This window comes from Lepisma saccharinum, chromosome 2, assembly GCF_977018435.1.
Source record: "Lepisma saccharinum chromosome 2, izLepSacc3.1, whole genome shotgun sequence".
In the NCBI taxonomy this organism is placed as follows: Eukaryota; Metazoa; Arthropoda; class Insecta; order Zygentoma; family Lepismatidae; genus Lepisma; species Lepisma saccharinum.
Window position 1 is genome coordinate 63,781,968 of NC_139230.1, and position 23,115 is coordinate 63,805,082.

A 23,115-nucleotide genomic window follows, 5' to 3' on the forward strand; every position below is an offset into this window, starting at 1 on the left:
GGTGTTGAAAAAATAACTCAAATAGTTTGTTCGAACACAAATGCTTTAGTACCAACTTCTACCCCTTTTGGTATAATTTATGAGGATAATAACGTCTTTGATGCTACTACTATTACTTGCTTTATTTTACTACGCTTTTTGTGCCACTTTTGGCAAATTTGCGAAGATGGGGTTGAGTGATGACATAATGAAATTGATGAATAGACACTCACAAACATCTATGCCCATGCCGGGATTCGAAACCGGGACCCTTGGCGTCGTAGCGCGATGTGCTAACCACTCCGGCACGACGGCCGGCTATTACTACTACTACTACTACTACTACTACTACTAATAATAATAATAATAATAATAATAATCGTTTATTTTAAGTGTTGAGCACAGTATGAAACCTAGTACAGCACTAAGTCAAATACAAAGGTACAAAGTTACACGAATAAAATAGAATAACATAACATAACAAGTTAGCATATTTACACTTCAGTTTACAGTTTTCAACGAGATCTATTAGTAGTGTAATTGATGCTATAATAAACCCAAGAAAGGAAGAGCCCCCCCCCCCAAGCAGATTTGCTTACACTTAAAACTAGCTCAACATGCCCATATGAGCTTTTTGCTCAAGTGTGGAACCCTGTCTAATCCAAGATTTTTGTAAAAAAGCCCTCATGGATTCCATGAGAAAGGAAGAGCCCCCTCAGATTGATGAGGCTACACTTATAAAAGGTATTTCTGTGAGATTGTTGTCCATAATCCTGTCAAAAATATGCTCTTCTTGATATTTTTTTGGCCACACTTAAAACTAAGCCAAGATGCTCATAAGAGAAACCTACACACACACACACATATTTACTTCCGGTCTATTTTTGGCTATTTCTACCCATTTCTGCCCACTTCCGGTCCATTTCCGGTCTATTTTTGGCTATTTCTACCTATTTTGCCCACTTCCGGTCCACTTCCGGTTTACTTCCGGTCCACTTCCGTTCCACTTCCGGTCCACTTCCGGTTTGACTACTTCCGGTCCACTTGTGGCCAAGTTGTGGCCTATTTCTGGTTTATTTATATTGCATCATGCTGTGCAACAAATTATTATCCAATAAATTATTAGGGATGTGTTGTTTTCTGATTGGGTGCTTATGACATAATGTAATTATGTGTTATATTCTGATTGGCCTATTGTTTCAGATGTGTTGTTTTCTGATTGGGTGCTTATGACATAATGTGATTATGTGTTATATTCTGATTGGCCTATTGTTTCAGATATTTTCAATGCGGTCCGTGCTTAGGGTATATAAAGAGATTTTGCATTGCATATCAGCCAGTATTGTAAGAGCTGTTGAAGAGTAAGGTTGTATTGTTCCAGTGCTGCTTATATTTTTTAATTGCAGATTTGTATAAATTGAATTACAAATCACACTGCTGAACCCAACTGATATTTTTTATCCAGCATAGAGTTTTGATTTGAACCCCAAGAAATTGTATATAAATACCAAAGCCAAAAATATTAGCACACATATATACATACACACATACACACACACACACAAATCACACTGCTGAACCCAACTTATATTTTTTATTCAGTATAAAGTTTTGATTTGAATCCCAGGAAATTGTATATAATAAACAACAACAAAAATGCCGAATCAAAAATATTGCAATCAGTGCAATAAAAATATATTTAGCTCTAATTGGGCCAGACACCAAAAGATTTGTAATCCAGACAAATACAGAACTCCCACAAAAATATGCCCCAAATGCCATAGAAAATATAACATGCAATACTTCACATATATACATAAAAATACTTGTTCTGTACAGTCATCAACATTGCCCCCACAACCATCCACATCTGGTCTGAAAAGGAAGCATGAAGCACCTGTTAATGCCAGAGCAGCAAAGCAGCCACGCTATGAGCCCATTCATAGCAGTTTTAATGACCAACTTAGGGATTATCGGTTTGTATCAGAGCCAAGATGTGGTATTCAGAATTTTTTGAGCAGTGTAAATCCTGATCTGCAGGCAATTCTAAATGCACAAAATAGCCCTTATAAGCTCTCCCTCAAATTGTATACTCAATATAAGAAACCAAATGGCACAAAATTTACACAGCCCCACATAACAGAAACTGTACCGGTATATTCAAATGCAAATTCAGACACAATAATAAGCAGATTGATAGATCCATTAAATATTAAACACTCTGAATTTGCAGCAAAAGAGTCTGGATGGAGCCTATGCGGCTCTCCACACAGGTTATATGTTAATATTTCTGAATTCAGCCCATTACAAGGATCTACATATCTGCCATTATCTGATAATATTAAAAACAGAAGAGCCGTGGTTAATATAGAAAATACCGACCAGAAATGTTTTTTTGTGGTGTATATTAGCTGCTTTGTTTCTAGTTTCAAGGCATCCTGAGAGAATAAGTTGTTATAAACAACATGAACACTTTTTTGACGATGCAATGAAGGGTTTAGAATATCCAATGTCTGTTCAGAATATTGATAAATTTGAAAAAGGGCCAGGGATATGAATGGCAAACAATTATCTATTAATGTATTTATTTGCTCCACTGGTCGTGGCAATTGCCCGATAGAACCTCTCAGAATCAGTACATTTGATGATGATTCTGCTGTTCCGATTGATTTGCTCTTAATTGAAGGGGATGGCACATATCATTACACTCTGATACATAATCTTGAAGCTTTAGTCAGAACACAACTAGACAAATCTAATAGAATATTTAAGTTGTTCAGAAGATGTTTAACTGTACTTGATGGTCAAAAAATGGTGAATGGGGTGCGGGAAAAAAATGCAGAAATTGCAAAAAACAAGTTAATTGAGCATCTGAAATACTGTAAAAATCATAAACCTGTTCATATGGTGATGCCAATGCCAAGTGAAAATTGCAAATTCAAAAAGTTTGAAGCCTTGTTGGAACACCCAGCATATATTGTCTGTGATTTTGAATCAATCCTCAAATCTCTTGCATCCTGCAATCCAGATCCTGAAGAATCTTCAATTACACCATACCAGCTACATGAACCTTCCAGCTTTTGTTATGTGGTTGTACAGGATGGTGTTGTTAGTAAAGAATATTCATACATGGGACCAGATGCCATCAAAGAATTTGCACATAAAATAGAAAATGAGTGCCATGACATAGCATCTAATATCTTATTAAAATCAAAACCTATGTTGCCTTTAACAGAGAAACAGATTGAAGATTTCAACAATGCAGAAAAACGCCCACTATGTGATTGTGAATTTTCAGATACAAAAATCAAGGTGAAACACCATTCTCATACAGATGGTAAATTCAAAATGGCCCTGTGTAATAGCTGTAATATTAAGATCAAGAGACCAAGATTTGTCCCCATATTTTGCCATGGAGCGTCCAATTATGATTTTCATCATCTGATCAGATATGAGGGGTTTGAGAAGCAGAATTTAAATATTTTAGCTGAAAATGATGAAAAATATATATCCATTAGCAAAATAATTAAAGTTAATGGAGCTCCTATTCACATAAGATTTCTTGATTCTTACAGAATTTTATCTGCTAGCCTGGCTACACTGGCCACTCAATTATCTGATGATCAATTCAAAATCACACGTGCCTTGTTTCCAAATCAGGACCTGAAATTAATTAGGCGGAAGGGTGTATATCCTTATGATTATGTTACAGATTTTTCTAAATTTGATGAGTGCTCCCTGCCACCACAAGAAGAGTTTTACAGCAAAATCAGAGGATCTGGAATTACTGATGATGATTATCACCATGCCCAATTGATGTGGAACAATTTAAAATGCCAGACATTTGGTGATTATCACATGGCTTATTTAAAACTTGATGTGACCCTCTTAGCTGATATATTGCAAGCATTCAGAAAATCTTCGATGCAAAATTATAAACTGGACCCAATATATTTTTACAGTGCCCCGGGCCTAGCATGGTCTGCAATGTTTTTGAACACTAAAATGCCATTGGATCTGATCCAAGATCAAAATAAGTATCTGTTTATGGAGCAATGTATAAGAGGAGGCATGGTGCAATGTTCTCAGAGATATGCCAGAGCAAATAACAAATATATTTCTGGTTATGATCCAGCACGGCCATCAAATTATATAGTGTATGTAGATGCCAACAGCCTCTATGGTCACGCTATGATGCAAAAACTGCCATATGCAGGGCTTGAATGGGTTGAAGATTTCAATATTGAGGATCTTCAGAACTATGATGACCGTGAATATGGCCTCTTCTTAGAGGTTGATCTGATAATTCCAGATCATTTACACAACAAATTTTCTAATCTGCCCCCAATTCCTGAGGTTCAGTGCTCACCTGGCTCTAAACAGAAGAAGCTCATGATGACACTGGATCCAAAACAAGGCTATGTCATATATTACAAGAACCTCCAGTTCCTGATGAAACATGGTGTTCAAGTGACCAAACTTAGAAAAGTTTTGAGGTTCAGGCACTCAAGATGGTTGAAATCATATATTGATACAAACACGGAGCTTCGAACATCTGCAAAGAGCCAATTTGATAAGGCATTGTTTAAATTGATGGTCAATTCTGTATATGGCAAAACAATTGAAAATGTCAGAAAACATACCGATGTTAAAATAATTACTGACCCCAGCCTGAGCAAAAAATTGGTTGCAAAGCCTAATTTCAATTATAGAAGAATTTATGATGAAAATATGGCACTTTTCAACATGAAAAAAACAAAAATTAAGTTTGATAAACCTATTTATGTAGGGGCTACAATATTGGAATTGGCCAAATCACATATGTTAACATTGTATTATGATGTGTTGAAACCTTTTTATGGTGATAATATAAAATTGATGTACATAGACACGGATAGTTTTGTTCTTGATATTAAAACAGAAGATGTTTATCAAGATATGGCACAGCCTGAATTGTTTAAATATTTTGACACCAGTGAATTGCCAGGCCATTTGAATATTCAACCCCACAACAAAAAAGTACCCGGCAAGTTAAAAGATGAGACACTTGGTGATGTTATATTGGAATTTGCTGGGTTAAGTGCCAAGATGTACAGTTTTAAAACATGTAGTGGTGTTGCTGCCAAAAAAGCCAAGGGTATTGGCAAGTAGCTGTGGAAAAAGAGCTTGAATTTGAAGATTATAAAAATTGCCTCAAATCCCAGAGTTTAATCAGAACATCAGAATCCAGAATCCAGAGTGTGGATCACTTATTGACTTCAAATGTTGTAAGAAAAGTGGCTCTGGACCCACATGATGATAAGAGATGCATTTTATCATGTGGCATACATACTCTACCATGGGGGCATTGTGATTTGAAAAATGGCAAACAATGCACAAGCACAGAGCATGATTTGAAATAAATAAACATGCCTATGAACTTATTTGGGTTCAAAAAACAGGCTATTATGGACCTGCCAACACCACAACCCTCTTCTGATATGCTGTCTAAACTGAGTGGCTTGTTAATTATTCATCTGAACAGCATATTTACAGATGTTGATGATGAAACAGGCAAAATATTATACATATTTAACAATAATTTAAATCATTACCAATTACCTGTAGGTGGGCAATTGCAATTTATTACAACCCCTGAGGGTGATGTCAAGATTTCAGTAGGGAGAAATATTTACAGAATTAAGCACTCAAACATGGTTTCTGGCACTGTTTATACTGTTTCTGCTGGTGACTGCTTATATATTGAGGTCCCTGGATCCTATGATAAGCTTATACCCTTTTTTATAGAATTAAGAATCAGATACTCTATAATAAATAACTACTAAATCAAAAAATGCCTAATGATATTTTTGGCCATACAAGACATGAAGATCACAGTGATGAGATTCTGATGCTTGATGTCAGAGTCAAGAAATTAAGAAGTGATTTACAAGCTTTACAAACAACACTCAATGCCAGTCTTCAATTAGAAATTACAAATTTGCAATCACAATGCATGGACCCTCTTCTTAAAATTGATTCTGAACTCAAATTGCTGCTTCAGAAATACACTGATTTGGCCACATTAGATAATTTTCAAAGTTTAGAAGAAGCTGTAGCAGCTCTTCAAGCCAAATTTAAGACCCAGGCTAACAACTCTGAGCAATTGAAACAACAATTGGAAGAGCAGATAAATAATGTCCAGACACAACTCCAAACAATTGTCAAAAGCATAAAATCACAAGAAGATTTTGATCTAGTGATTTCCACTCTAAAGGAACAGATTCAGTCACTCCAAATACCTAATCTGGACCCTCTGAACAATGCCATAGCCGAGGTTAAAGAAAAAATTGAGACACTTGAAACTTTTATGAACAACTTGCCATCTTCTGATGCTTTGAATGCAATAACTCGGAGTGTAGCAAATATTAAGCTGCAACTTGAAACATATGAAGATTTTGGAAAAATTCAAAGTTCCATAACCCATCTTGAAGGTACAATAGCAGCAGTGCAAAGTGATTTGGCAAATGTACTAGAATCCAGATTGCCTGGGATTGTAGATACTCTTGTCAGTGTCCAGCAACAAATCACAAAGCTTGAAAACCTCAACACTGAATCTGAACTATCTCATTTTCAACACTTGATAGATGATATCCAAACAAAACTTGAAATTTTACAACAATCAACACCCTCTCAGGCAGATATAGCCCTGCTCCAAAATGCTATGCAAAATGTGGCCGATGCATCTGAATTAAACACTGTGAAATTGGCACTTGAATCTTTGCAAAATACAGTATCAAATTTGCCTATATCACAGGAACTTAAAAATATAAAGAGGGCAGTGAATAGGATATTGAAATCAGAAGATGTCAAGAATATCCAAGCAGAGATCAAACATCTCACTCAGACAGTGGCCACTCTACCAACAAATCAACATATTAATGAACTGCATGCCCTTTTTGAGGATATCAGAAGACAGGTCCATGATCTTACAGCTCAAAATTCAAAATTGGCAGTTGTTGAAAATTTACAACAAATTGTAGCTAATATCAAGCAGCAGCTAGGGACCATGGAATCCAATCAAGCAAATGCTCTGTCTGATTTTGCCACCCAGCTCCAAGAAATTGTGCAACAATACAAAAAACTTGTTGTGGACATAAAAATCAAGCCAGGCCATGATGATGTTGTTAGGACTATCAATGAGCACCTTGAATCTGTAACAAGCAGATTGCTCACAGCAGAAAAGGAAATAACAGGCATAATCGAGAATCCAAAACATACAGTAATTCTTGAATTGTACAGCATCCCCAACAAAGAATATGATTCTCCATTTACACCAGGTGGCAAAATATATATGCTGTCCCCTGCACAATTTTATTACCAGTTTTTTGTTGGGGGCACATTGAGACCAATCAAGATCAAATATTGGCTACAGCCACAGGCACACCACTACCCTACCTTATCAATAACAAATGCTGATAACAAAGTGAAAATCACCAGTGTAGAATTGGAGGATTTTACAGATCCCAATACATTGGAAACAGCCTATACTGAAGATGATGGCTCTCTGGAATTTAAAATACAAATAGGGGACAAATTATATTTAGAAAATCCTGCAGTCTCAGCTGCTGAACACCCCATAGTTGCAATATTCTTGTTTACATATTATGTCTAGAAAAATTATTGTTGATGAATTACACAGACAGGCCAGACATAATTTTAAGAGACTCCCAGTAGTCACAAAGGGCATAGATGATTTATGGCAGAGCGACTTGATTGAAATGGCAAGTGGACAGTTGAAAAACTTAGACAAAATCAACAAGGACTACAAGTATCTACTCACTGTAATAGACACATTTTCAAAATTTGCCTGGGCTGTGCCACTCAAATCCAAGACTGGAAAATGTGTTACAGAAGCTTTTAGAACAATCATCAATCAGCGTGGAAGATCCCCGTGCTATTTGCAAACAGATAATGGCAAAGAATTTTATAATTCAGTGTTTCAACAATTTATTAAAAGCCAGGCAATAAAACATTACACGAGTTACAGTGACCTCAAAGCCTCAATTGTAGAGAGATTCAACAGAACCTTAAAAAATCTTATGTATAAACAATTTACACTGCAGGGTAATTATAAATGGATTAATATTCTTCCAGAACTTCTACATAAATATAACAACTCGGTCCATTCCACAATCAACATGAAACCCTCTGAAGTAACTTCATCTGATGAGCAAAAATTGATCAGCACTGTTTATTATCCTAAATATCAGCCAACAACAAGAAAGGCCAAATACAAGATTGGTGATCAAGTAAGAATAAGCAAATATAAGCACTTATTCAAGAGAGGCTTTACAAGAAACTGGAGCAGTGAATTATTTACAGTGGTTCAAGTTAAACCCGGGACCCTTAACACTTATATAATAAAGGATCACCGAGGAGAAATTCTCAAAGGCAAGTTCTATGAACAAGAGCTCAGCAAAACTAAACAGCCTGACACATATCTCATAGAAAAAATCATCTGCAGAAAAGGCAAAAAGTTACTTGTCAAATGGCTAGGACTTCCAGAACACAGCTGGATCGATGCAAACAAAATAATAATATGAACACCTGGGATGTTATAAAAAGGCTGCCAGAACCTGAACAACAGAATAAGAGAAATGGCAAATTGCTACCTGAAAATATTAGGTGTCTTATTGTTGGGCCATCTGCTTGTGGTAAAACTACACTAATGGTTGATAATTTTGTATTGGCACCCAACTGGTTAGACTGGAAAAACAGGCACTTGTATATCTTCTCTAAGAGCTTGGAACAATTAAAATATCAGCAGCTGATGAAGCTATATGATGGATTGGATATTGCCACTTTTGAACCAGATGTTAAGCCACTTGATGAATGTCTCGATAATTCTGTTGTTGTGTTTGATGACATTATATTGGATAATCAAACAAGGTTAGGAATTTCTTTACACAGGACCGGCACAAAAACATTGATTGCTTCTACCTGGCACAGAATTTTTCAAAAATACCCAAGCAGCTGTTCCGGGACAACAGCAATTTCATATGTGTATTTCATCAAGACCATACCAACCTCAAACACATACATGATGAATATGTAGGTGGGGACCTGAGCTACAATGATTTTTCCAAGTTTAGCAGTAAGTGCTGGAACCAGGACAGTTATGGGTTTGTCACAATTGATATGACAAGAACACCCAATAGTGGCAAATACAGAAATAAAATCAACAATTTTCTAGACATTGAAACATAAATAAATAACCATGAAAAGGCCAATATTTGATGATCTTAAGTTAAGAGATTATCTTGTAAAAAGATTTAAGGGATGGAAATCAGAGAACCGAGGAATTTATGAAAAACACAAACAAACAGAACAGCCCATAATTGATGCTATTGGTGAATTAGGTAAAAATATCAAAACTGTTACAGAGCAAAATCAAAATTTGATCACAGAGCTTGTACCTGTAGCTGCAAGAAACATATTAGATTATCCATTCACCCCACTTTCCAGTATTCATACACCTAGTCCTATTGGTCCTAGAAGAATTGAGGCTAGTCAGGATCCTATTGAATTGGGTCTTCTTGCTCAAAAATATTTAACCACACCTAAAGACAATAAAGATGAGGTTTTTGGCTTATATGCCGACACAGAGCTTGATGGTAGCATCATTCATAGAATTGGCAATTTCAGAGTAACATTTATGGGGGATGATCTTATTGTTTATTCAGAATCTCATCTTGGAGAAAAAGGTGCTTTTGTTAAGTACCCCGGCACACCTGGATTGTGGGAACTGATGACTAGGAAAAGGCCTGGCAGCTATACAGATCAAGATTATGAATATTACAAAGAAATATTAATAAAATCAGATGCTCTATACCAGAACAATGATCCTACACAAAAAAGGTTAAGTCAAGCAGTGGGGCCAAATACAATAATTTAATCAAGCCCATATGGTCACAAATCAAGACTGGCAGTGGAATCGAACAATACAACACCCTGCCCAAAGAATTTGTGTGGGTTGATGATGTCAGGAAACTTGTAGATAGGTTATTCGTAATAGCTGGGGAGGAAAATGCTGGGAACCACAATTTTTACAATGAAAAGGTTGGAATTATGGACATGATAAGCACAAAATTGTCTAATTTTATAGTGAATGACACTAAGGGGATTGGATATCTCATAAAAATTATTAATACTCTACCCCCCAAATTTTGGAATATTTCTGAGGGTCGGGGCCTTGTTAATGACATTATAAACAAGTTGCCATTTGAACTACATATTCCAGGCTATCAGTATTGTGGTCCAGGCACAAAATTGGATCATAGATTAAACAGAGGGGATCCTGGTGTTAATCCCTTAGATGCTGCTTGTAGAGACCATGATATTGCATACAACACACATTCTGATCTTGACAAGAGACATGTTGCAGACAAGAAATTAGAAGAGGCTGCATTTGGCAGATTTGTAAGCAAAGATGCTTCTTTGAGTGAAAAAATAGCAGCATTGGGAACCACCATAGCTATGAGCACCAAACAAAAATTGGGGTGGGGGTTGTGAATATGTATATAATAAACCTACAATGAAGGCCAAGGGTGTTATGTATCAAATACCTTATGCAGGTCTCAAATCTCTTAAAACTATTGATAGTCTTTTAACCAAAAAGCAGCGCAAGAAAAAAAATTCTTGTATTGCAAAGGGGCATGGTATGAAATTGTTACTTAGTACCCCCCAATTAAAAAAATTACAGCAATCAAGAAAAAAATCACATGTGGGGGGATTTATATTTACCATCCCTGCCATCTTAGCTGCTCTCGGGGCTGTTGGGAGCTTGGCCGGGGGATCAGCTGCCATAGCAAAAACAGTAATAGATGCCAAGAAAAATAGGGCAGAATTAGATGAGCAGAAGCGCCATAACCTGGCCATGGAGAAACAAGGCAAAGGTATTAAAAGAGCCATGAATAAGTTTAAAAAAAACAAGAGCCACTTACAAACCAAGATATTGAAGCTTTAATCAAGCCACTGGGCATCAAACATTTTAGGGGTGTGTACATGTCTGATTCTTTACCAGAACAACCACTCAACAAAGAGTGTGGCATTGTTAATTTGGATGAGTACAAAAATCAGGGCACTCACTGGATTTGTTATCTTAAATATTTAAAAAAATGAGGCATTTGTGTTTGATTCATTTGGGGGTGTTCCACCTGAAAATTTAATAAAATATCTAAATTCAGCTAATCTTTATTACAATAATACCCGTGTTCAAAACTTCAGAGATGTTAATTGCGGACATTTGTGTTTATCTGTTCTTAGATATATGTCTCAAATAAATAAACCATCAATTGAAGATTTTCAAAAAGCCTTGTGGTATCTGAAACATCATGGGGGTATTTCATCTCACCAGCCAAAATTCAATATTGAAACTCAAATTGCATGATGACATAGTGTATCCCAAAACAATAGCTCTCAGAGCATTTTATGGCATGTACCTGATCCCTAATATTACACACCACAACAACACAATTGCAGTAGGGGATGAAAAAATTGTCATCACTCCAGGGCAGTATAATCTATCCACTCTAAATGCTCAATTACCCAGAGGTGTAGTGTTAAGTCAAAATTCTGTCACTCACAGAGTAGAAATTGTATCTGCCACAGAAACAGTGGATCTCGGTACTATAGGAGAGCTGTTAGGATTTGAGAACAACACAAAACTTGAACCAGGCATCAAACACACTGCTATGAATATACCTAAATTCTTGGCCATAGAGACTCTGAATATTCACTGTAATGTGGCAGAGGGTATGATCATCAAATCAAATGGCATAGGCACTCACAAACAAACTGGCATCATTGCAACATTCAAACCTAATTCTGAATTTATGGAGCCCATCATCTACAATCCATCCCCAACATTATATTTTCCTGTGTGCCATAATAGAATAGATTATATTGAATTGATGGTCACTAATGAAAAAGAAGAATTAGTTGATTTTGCTGGAGCCACAACAACTGCAATCATAGAAATTAACATTTAAATAAAAATACATACAAGAAAAAAATGGAAAATATTGAGAGTTATGAGCTACAATCATTCCCCCCAAACAGGAGGACATTTGCAAATTTAAATCAACCCAACACAGAGATTGAGGTTGATCTTGATGTAGGGGATGGATTTATACACCCTCACAGAGCAGATCTATACATCAAATTTGATGTTGTAAAGCTCGATGGAACAGATTATCCGGCAAATTCAAATATAAGATTGGTGGACAATTTTGTGCCCCATCTAATCTCTGAAATTGAGATCAGAAAGCATGGTGTTGTTATAAACAGAATAGATTATCCCGGCATTACCTCCACAGCTTTGGCCACATTAAAATTATCCAAAACCGAGGCTTCATACTACAAAATAGGTGGATTTGAGGCTGGTGATAAGATATTATCTAAGAACCACACAGTGCTGTTCCCCATGCGCCTATTGCCAGGATTCTTCTCAGATTACAAAGAAATTATGTGGAAGGGTGGTTTAAGAATTACATTTAGAAGAGCTGCAAATGATAACAATGCTTTGATGAGGTACAGTACATTAAACTCTACAGGGGAAGCTCTGCCTAATACCCTACCAGATGCAGGCAAATGCATTATTCAGACTATGGAGTTAAGAATCCCTGTTGTTGAGTATGAGGCCAGTTATGCTCTTAAATACAAAGCTGATATAATAAAAAATCCAGAAATTCCTCTGCAATTTTATACATATCAATGTGTACAGAAGCCCGCAACTGGTACATATTATGAGTTTGATGCCACAAATTCATTCTCCAGTATTCAATATGACATGCCTGATTTTGTAGTAGTATTGTTTCAGACTGGAAGACACAACAATCAGGAAAAAAATTCAAGCAAATTTGATAGCTGCAACATCAAGAACATATATCTTAAAAATGGCAGAAATGAGGTATTTCCTAGAGAAAATTACAATTTAGACATGTCCAAGGATGATTTCCTGAAATTATATGAAGCATTTACAGCATACAAAATAGTCACTACTGGCAATACTGACATGTATTACACACCAGATGAATTCAAAGCACAGAGACCCATGTTTGTAATCAATGCTTCAAAAAGAAAACAAGTTGTGGTTAATGACAGAACAAATATTAAAATTATCTGTGAATTCCATGAGGCATTACCTGATGACACCATATGTAGTGTTATTCTCATAGGTGAAAAATCATATGTTTATGATGTAAGAAATGAGAGGGTCACAGAGCAATTCTAGAGGGTCTCTGCATATTACATTGTTTTAATATTAGATATGCAAGTTGAGGCTGGGGTCCAATTAAACTTAAACTGGAAGTAAATATGTGTGTGTGTGGGTGGGTGTGGGTATGTATATGGGTGTATCTTGGCTTAGTTTTAAGTGTGGCCAAAAAAATATCAAGAAGAGCATATTTTTGACAGGATTATGGACAACAATCTCACAGAAATACCTTTTATAAGTGTAGCCTCATCAATCTGAGGGGGCTCTTCCTTTCTCATGGAATCCATGAGGGCTTTTTTACAAAAATCTTGGATTAGACAGGGTTCCACACTTGAGCAAAAAGCTCATATGGGCATGTTGAGCTAGTTTTAAGTGTAAGCAAATCTGCTTGGGGGGGGGCTCTTCCTTTCTTGGGTTTATTATAGCATCAATTACACTACTTCTATTATATCTCTGATACTAATAATTGTTTATTGTTATATAATATTGTGCAATTAACTGTGTATTGTTCTAATAATAATAATAATGATATTTATTTAAGTGATGATAACGATTAAACAACCAGGTATATCACTATGTCAAAATTGGTTATACAAAATTAAAAAAAAATAATACATAATTATAAAATAAAACAGTGGATCCTACAATCTTATACATCAACATAAATTCAAATTGTAGGTTTCAACAAGATTATCTACTAAACCTATCGCCTTGTTTAGGCATGTGAGAATTGAGATATACCTATGGGAATATCTGGGAATTTTATAAGCTATATTATTCAAAAAGTATTCACTGTCAACTTGGAAAGTTAATATCTTCTCTACAAAATTTATCCTTTTCATTTTTCTTCTTTCTTCTAAGGTAAACATATTCAACTGTGTTAACCATTCAGAGTAATGTTGCTCATAGTAATTTTTTTTAAACTTTGTGCATAAAAACCTGATAAAAAGTTTTTGAATTGATTCAACTTTTTGAAGGTGACTGGTTGCAGTCAGAAACCATAATTCCTTTGCACATTCAAGAATAGGACGAACTATCCTTTTATACAGGAATATTAAGGTATCTTGTCTTTTAAAAACTTTCCATTGGAAAAATATATAACGAAGCATTCTCTTTGCTCTTTTAAAAATTTCTGAAATGTGCTCATCAAATATGAGAGAGGAGTCTTTTAATATTCCTAAGTCCTTATGACTGTCGCACACTTGGATTTTATTTTCATAAATAAAATAGTTGGAGACTATATAATGAACTTTCTTAGTACAGCTTAAAACTTTACACTTTTTCAAGTTAATTTACATTTCATTAATCTTGCACCAATATGTCATTCTATCGAGATCAGCCTGAAGTTGAGCGACATCATTATTTGTTAAAATACTCTTAATTTTTTTTTATCATCTGCATATAGTAAACATGTGCTAGATTTAAAACATAATGTAACATCATTGATAAAAGCAGCGAACGTTGTTTCACCAATCTTAACACAGCTGATGGCTGACACTATCAAAGGCTTTAGCCAAGTCAATAAATAAAATATCGGTCTGGGATTGCTTCCTAATTTTAGATTTAAGAGTGTCTATTAAAACCAATAAATTTGTAATAGTAGACCTTTTTCTAAAAAAAACATGCTGATTTCAATCAATATATTGTTTAAAAGAAAAAGACAAATATCTGGAATATATCCAGATATTTGGAAATATTCCAGAAGTAAGTGACATGTTGTAAATTTTAGTTAACAATGGTACAAAAACATCTTTGTTTGCTTTCAAAATAAAATTGTTAATTGTAGCACTTATATCCTTTTCCAAGATAACAGGTAAATCAATTAAGTTGGTATATGCATGAAGATTAACATTTTTAAAATTTACATGACTTCTTTTTGAGAAAGATTTGTTAAAAACTCACTAAAAGCAATAGCAATATCATATTCATTGAACAGTACATCATTATCATTAATAATTTCAGTGATAGTATTTTCTATCTTCTTTCTATTAAAGTGAAACCAAAAAGCATTCTTGTCACCATTAACATTGTTTTCTAATAAGGAGTAGTAATGCTCCTTTACATTAGAATATTCCTTTTTAACATCTTTCCTTAATTGGGAGTAAGTACTGTAATATTCACACTTATTTGTAAGTTTAAATTGATACCTTCTCTCTTATTGATCATTCTCTTTAGTTTCCTTGTCATCCAAGGCAGTTGATTGTTTGTTCTTTTAACTTTTGAAGGAATATTGTTCTTTAATATTGCACACACATTTCTAGTCAGTTCCATAACAGATTGTTGTACATCATTAGATATTTCAACCATATATGGTAAATGTAACAATTCATTATAAACATTCACATAATCATAATATAAGACATCAATAAATATTATTTTCCCTTGTATCTGTATTGTCTTTTTCAGACCTATCCAATTCAAAATAAAATGAGAACGGTGGATGAAACATGAATTTTAGATAAAGGATGTTCATTAAAACTAATGTTACAAGTGGGGCCCTTAGTACGCCGCTCGGTCTGACGAAAGTAAGCCCAGTGTCGCAGAGGCTTTGAGTGAGAAATTTGAATTCGTATGCATAATGGAGAAAAATCGTAATAACTCTGGCACTATGGGACCAATATACTTCGGATAACTTTTGTTTTGCAGGTAATACATCGGTGCATGCAACCATGTAAAATTTGGATGCCCCAACCGCGGGGGGGGGGGGGGGTTACGGGCGGAGGCTGCATCCCCCGAATTTCAATAAAAAAACATAAAAATGAGGAGTTTGACCCCTCTTCTCCAACTACTATAGGGAGAAAACCGGAAATTTTGCTTTATTTTCAAAGAATGGATCTTCCGCAAAAGAATGAAACTTGATTCATGTTCGTGGGTGCAATACAATTTGAATAATAAGGCAAAACGTAAAACTGTTTTTTTCCTCAAAACAGCGAATTTTAGCCAATTTGCATATTATTCATAAAATTGTTATAACTCTGACACTATGGGACTAATCTACTTCGGATAACTTTTGTTTTGCAGGTAGAACATCAGTGCATGTAATCAAGTAAAATTTGGATGCCCCAACCGCGGTGGGCTTACGGGCGGGGGCTGCATCCCCCGAATTTCAATGAAAAAATCATAAAAATGTGGAGATTGCCCCCTCTTCCACAGCTACTTTGGGGAGAAAACCCGAACTTTTGCTTTTTTTCGTTTGCACTTGCATCTTGTGTAGCTACTGTGAATCTATTTCTTCCCTGTTTACTCGGCTCTTTGTGGAAATATGTCCGGAAGGAAACGATTGTGCCTTAGGGAAATCGATGAGCTGTTATATGATACGAACTGTTTATGGTGAGGCCTTTACTAACAGAGGAGGGAAGAGAGCCTTTGCAATCGTTTGTTTTGTCTATACTTCTGGATAGACTCACGCTTCTGGCGCTTCTGGCTATCGTCAAGCTTCATTGCATTTCTAACATAGAGGCGACAGAAAGCTGACACCGCCAAACCTCATCCAATCTCCTTTCTCCTTGCCCGCCCCCGTCACTACTTCAACTGGATCACCAGGTCTAAGCACAAAGAAGAATGTGTGCCTTATCAGTACTAAATCACAGCGTTGGAAGCTTGGAGGAAAACAGCATCGTAAATACCAAGCATTTATTGTGTCTGTCAACTGAAGAGCCAACACGTAAGCCCAAGGCCAAACACGTGACATATTCCGAGAAAGGAGGGGGGATTTGAAATTATTCGTAAACACGATTGCAAAACATGTTCCCGAACGAACTGTCAGTGTTTCAACCTCAATATACAAATATAAGTGTGGCAAACCCTCGATAATTGTATCTAAAGCTGTTTATTGCAAATCTGCAACAGCGGCTACAACGTACATACTTTTTTTGTAGCATATATGAGACGGCGGCGGACTAAGGGAGGCAGTGAAGGGTCATACGATACATTGTGCTGAATGAGATTTGAAAGTGTTGCGATTTCAACAATTTTTTCAGCCTTCCTTTTAACATAATAATTAGAGCAATTCAAATTTCCAGTAGCCCAGTCAATTCCACCAGCATTAAAATCTCTAACTAAAATTATTTTATTGTGTTTCATTAACATCTCTTGAACTACCCAATCAAAGTAGTTTGCAAACAAGTCACAGTTTAAATCAGGTAGCAAGTAATACAATCCTATTATGGTTGGATCAGAATTATTAGACAGTAATTTTACCCAAATTACATCCAATTCTGTAAAAGGTGATTTCAAAATCATAAACTGAACCTGGTTTTTAATAAATAAAAGACAACCACCACCACCAGATTTCTGTTTGTTTAAATCCAGATTTCTATATTTTCTTAGCACCCTGTACATAGGATCTAAATCTATAAAATAATCTCTATCTTGATAATAATAATAATATTAATAGTAGTAATGCTGGTCCCGTGTTCGAATCGCAGCTTGGGCATGATGGATGTTTGTGAGTGTTCATTCATCAATTTAACCATATCATCGCTCATCCCCATCCTCGCAAATTAGCCAAAAGTAGCAGAAGAAGCGAAGTAAAATAAAACAAATCAATAATAACAATAACAAGAATAGCTTTAAGATTATGAAAATATAATAATAATTATCAACATCATCATTATTAAAATTATTATTATTATTGGTACATTTATCCTGGTACTTGCCCCCCAGACAAAAAATCTTTGAGAGAGAGAGAGAGAGAGAGAGAGAGAGAGAGAGAGAGAGAGAGAGAGATTGGGGAGAGAGAGAGAAGTGTGGGGGAAAGAAATTGTTGACTTCAACACACTATTGGTATGTTTTCCTATCTTTAAAATTCAACACGCACGTAAAATTCATCTTGTGTAGAGACACAGATTAGAACAAACTCACGCAAATGATATGTGCAGCTAACCAAAACGAAAATACGTATTATCACTTAATGACTTTTAATACTGTAACGTTCCTATGCTGCCGCGTAAGACTTCGAAAATGGCATTTGCTATTCGTAACAGACATGTAGTATCATTTTAACAAAAATACTATTGTGAATCCATTACCACTGCAACGGACACAAAACAATCCTAAGTTATTCTCCCTTGAATACAGCATTAGAAACGGTACTGCATATCGGAACGTCTGTATGATACCAGCTATGAGTAGAGCCCGGAAGTTTGGCAAAATGCCTCTTTTTATCTACTGCATATATTGATAAATTTTTTCCGGATATACGTTTCTTATGTTGTTTCGAATGTTTTAGAAGCCTTTTCATTTTGCCTATTTTGCCTATTTGAGACCCCACTGCCTATTTTTAATTATAATGCCTTTTTGCCTTTTTCAATGAAATTTGACCTTTTTTAAAAAGGAAATGTTGGCATTTATGTTTCTTCCGTTTATTATGTGACTAATGTCTTATTTAAGTAATATTGAAGTATATTCGGTCCGTTGTTCGTGCGCCACTTATCACCACACTGCACAGAAAGCCCATATGCTGAACAACAGATTTATTTCACAAAATGAAATAAGAAGCAAACATAGTACACGAATACTACAGCTTTACGGAGTACTAACAGCCAGCCCACTTCGAAACACGGATTGCACACAAACATCGTGCACCGCTCACAGTCTGTACAGCAAGTGTCTGACGTGAATCACTCGACCCCGCCGGTCAGCTGATGCCACTTGGCAGTGCTGCCCTCACACAATGGCGGAATTTACAGGTACTACATACCTTATGGTCATATCTCCCCCTCCCTGGAGAGAATAATTTTTGACATAGGAAAAAATTATTTACAATACACAAAATATACAAGAAAATATAACAAATTTAGTCCAAACTTCAAAATAAATATTTGAATAAACAAAAATCAACTTAAATTTTTATCCGGTTCCACACTTCAGGATATTTTTTCATAAATTCATCCAAATAAAATTTCCTTTCTTCTATACTACAATTCCATTTTTTCAAGTTTTGTACATGATGGTTTTCTGTTACTTTTCCTTTACTTAATTCAATTAAACTAAATACACCTTTTCTGAGTTCCTTAAAAACATAATAGGGACCTTCATATACATTACAATATTTTCTAATTCTCTTGTCAACAAGACTACTGAGATAATGTGTTTTGAGAAATACCAAATCATGAATTTTGATCTCATCTTTTTTCTGTTGTGTTACATTATGTCTCAAGTTTCTCATTTTTCTCTTATTTATATCCTGCATACTGGCTGAAAAAAGTTTATCATCCCAATTCTTTTCTTCTGACTGGGGAATATTAAAACAATTTTTTACACTGGCATCTAACTCACGATTGAACATTAATTCCACTGGTGCATATCCTAAATTGGAATGGATACTATGATTGATTAAATGAACAATAATATCTATATATTTTGGCCAGTCCTCTTGACTTTCTGAACAACACGTACGCATCATTCTATTCAATTCTGCATGTACGCTTTCTACTAAATTAGAACTTGCATGATAATTTGCAGTATACATTACTTTAATACCTAGAGAACTTAATGTATCCACATATTTCTTTGAATGGAATGTTGTAGCATTATCAGAAACAATACCATCTGGAATACCCATATGTCTGATGTACCCTTCTTTCAAACATCTTAAAATAATATCTGTATTACAGTTACGAATAGGATAAACAAAAATATATCTTGTTTTTAAATCTTGAATTGTCAACAAATATTTCTTGCCACACTTGCTCCTGACAAGTGGCCCTTGAACGTCAAAAAATAAAATAACACCATTAGAAGAAGAATCATGAAATGAAAATACATTTTTTGATGGATGTCTGTCAGCTTTAGTTCTTTGACATACCTCACAATTCTTAACATATTTCTGCACATCTTTTCTCATTGCAGACCAATAAAATATTTTATTCATTCTTCTGAGCATTTTGTCTGTTCCAAAATGACCCATGTTGTCATGATATGACCTTAAAAGTATTGGAACTAAAGATATTGGCATACACAACTTATAATGATTAATGAAATGAAAATCACGATACAACAAAATTCCATCTTGTAACTTAAAATACTTTTTCCAGTTTATTGATCTAGGCTCTAAAGTAGCTACAGTTATGTTTCCAGATAAATAATCAATGATTGGTTTAAAAATCAAATCTTTCTTTTGTTCATCACTAACAACTTCTTTTGGTATATTAATAACATCATTCCTTAATAAATCTACTACATTTACATGCAAGTATTGAGTACTTTGATCTGGAAAATTTCTAGAAAGAAAATCAGCTAACAAATTATCTTTTCCTCTGCAGTACTCCACTTGAAAGTCATAATTTTGGAGTTGTAAAGACCATCGCAAAAGACGTGAATTCCAATTTTTTGCATGTCGAAGCCAGATTAGGCAACGATGATCACATACAATAGTAAATCTGTTACCTAGGAGATATTCCTTGCATTTATCAATACAAAAAAGAATACTAAGGCATTCTAATTCACTAATTGTATATCGTGACTCATAATCCTTAAGAGTTCTACTCATGTATGATATTACATGTTTTTCACCATTAATAATTTGGTATAAGTAACCACCAAGACCAACAGAAGATGAATCGGTTTGAATGTAAAATCTGTTTTCAAAGTCTGGATGATAAAGCTTGACATCCTGTACAATTGCTTCTTTTAACAATTCGAAACTAGATTGTTCTTTATCTCCTCAGTGCCAATTTTTCCCTTTTTTCAGCAACTCATACAAGGGGGAACATACATTCGAAAAATTTGGAATAAACTTCCTTAACCAATAAATCCAATGATTTTTTGAAGACTTTTAACATCTTTAGGAGGTTGCAATTCAGCTATTGCCTTAACTCTATCAGGATTCATACTGCTACCATCTTTATCTATGATATGTCCTAAATACAATAGTTTTTCTTTGGAGAAAAATGTCTTTTTCAACTTTATGGTCATTCCAGCCTGCCTAAGCTTTTCAAATACTTCTCTCAGATCTTGCAAATGTTTTTCGAAACTTTCACTACGTATACACAAATCATCTACATATATGATAACAGAGTCACTTAAAGTGTTACCTAGAACTTTAGACATAGCCATTGTAAAAGCTTGGACACCGTTACATGTACCAAAAACCAATCTCTTGAATTGAAATTGTTTTCCTTCAAAAGCAAACGCCGTGTAAGGCCTAGACATTTCTGTAAGAAGTATCTGATGAAATCCAGTGGACATGTCTATGACTGAAACATAAGGTTTATTCTTAAATCCTCTTAAAGCAAGTTCAATATTTATTGGACGTAATTGGCATGTTTTTTGATGTAAGTTTATAAGCCTAAAGTCTGTACACACTCTTATACCTCCAGAAGATTTAGGTACTACAACTAATTGATTTTTATACGGAGATTTACAAATTTCAATTACATCCCATTCTAACAATTTTTCAATATCATCTCTCACATCCTTTCTATATTGGTAGGGAATAGGGTAAGGCTTACTTACTAATGGTTCTTGAGTATCTAGTTCAATGTTATGTTCATATACATTACACACACCTGGCTTTTCATGAAATAAATCTTGACACTCTACAACCAAATTAAACAATTGATCTTGTTCTTCTATTGACAAGATTTCTGCCTGATCTGCCTTGTTTCTGAAATCTGTAGTATTGGCAACCATTTCTGATACATTTTTATTTAATTCAACATTCAAACATTCTTGAAATATACCATCTACTTCTTCAGATACACATGGTAATAATATAATAGTGCAAGAAATGTTGGTAACAAAAATCGTGATAGATTTAATTCCTATAGAAGGTATAACAACAATACAGATTATCAATCTAGAAATAATACTCTAAGCCATAGATCTCTGAATAATTTCAATGATTACCAAGGAAATTATTGTAGATTTAATGATAGAAATAGATATAATCCATATAATAGGTTTAATCAAAGGAAGCCTCTGATGCGAACAAGTAGTACTAACAATGAATTTGAAGAAAATTCTGGTGTTTTACATGCAGTAAATTTTCCAAATAGGAATAATAGTAGTGCTGTAAGAGAAAATTCTTCTTTGAGAGCTGAAGCTTCTATATTTTTGCCTCATGAAAGTTTAAACTAAATTGTGAGCCTATTAGTATGGCGACACAGGGTACAATAGGCGAAGATAATGCTATTGTGTCATACCAACATAAGATACAAGATTTTGACAGTAGTGATGAAACTTTTTGAAAAGCACTAACATAAATTCAGAGTGTAGACCTAAGCTTAACACTCATGTACATATTTGCCAAGTAGATGTTGACTTTTATAATGGCTTGATGATAGAAGAAGAGAAATTCAGTACAAAAAACATGAATTTGCCTATTAATGTTAGACAAAAAATAAAAGGTACATGCTTTATTAATTGTGAAATTAATGGTTTAGATTGTAAATGCCTCGTAGACTCGGGTAGTGAACTCTCGTTATTCTCTGCAGATAAATGGAAAGAGATTACTCAAGAAGGTACACGACCAATTTTACAACCAGTAACAGACATAATACTTGTAGATTATTCTGGCAAGAAACAACAAAAGGTATTAGGCAAGATCATTGTCAATCTAAGTTTTGATGGAGAAGTTATTTTGATAGAATTTGTAGTGTTAAAAAACCTAAATGTTGGAATTTTATTAGGTTTAGACTTCTTATACAATATAGGATCCAATATTGATTTTTCATGTAATGAATTGTTATTCAAGACTGCTCAAGGTAATAAGTTGATTAAGCTTTTACCATGTGTATCTGAAGAAGTAGATGGTATTTTTCAAGAATGTTTGAATGTTGAATTAAATAAAAATGTATCAGAAATGGTTGCCAATACTACAGATTTGAGAACAAGGTAGATCAGGCAGAAATCTTGTCAATAAAAGAACAAGATCA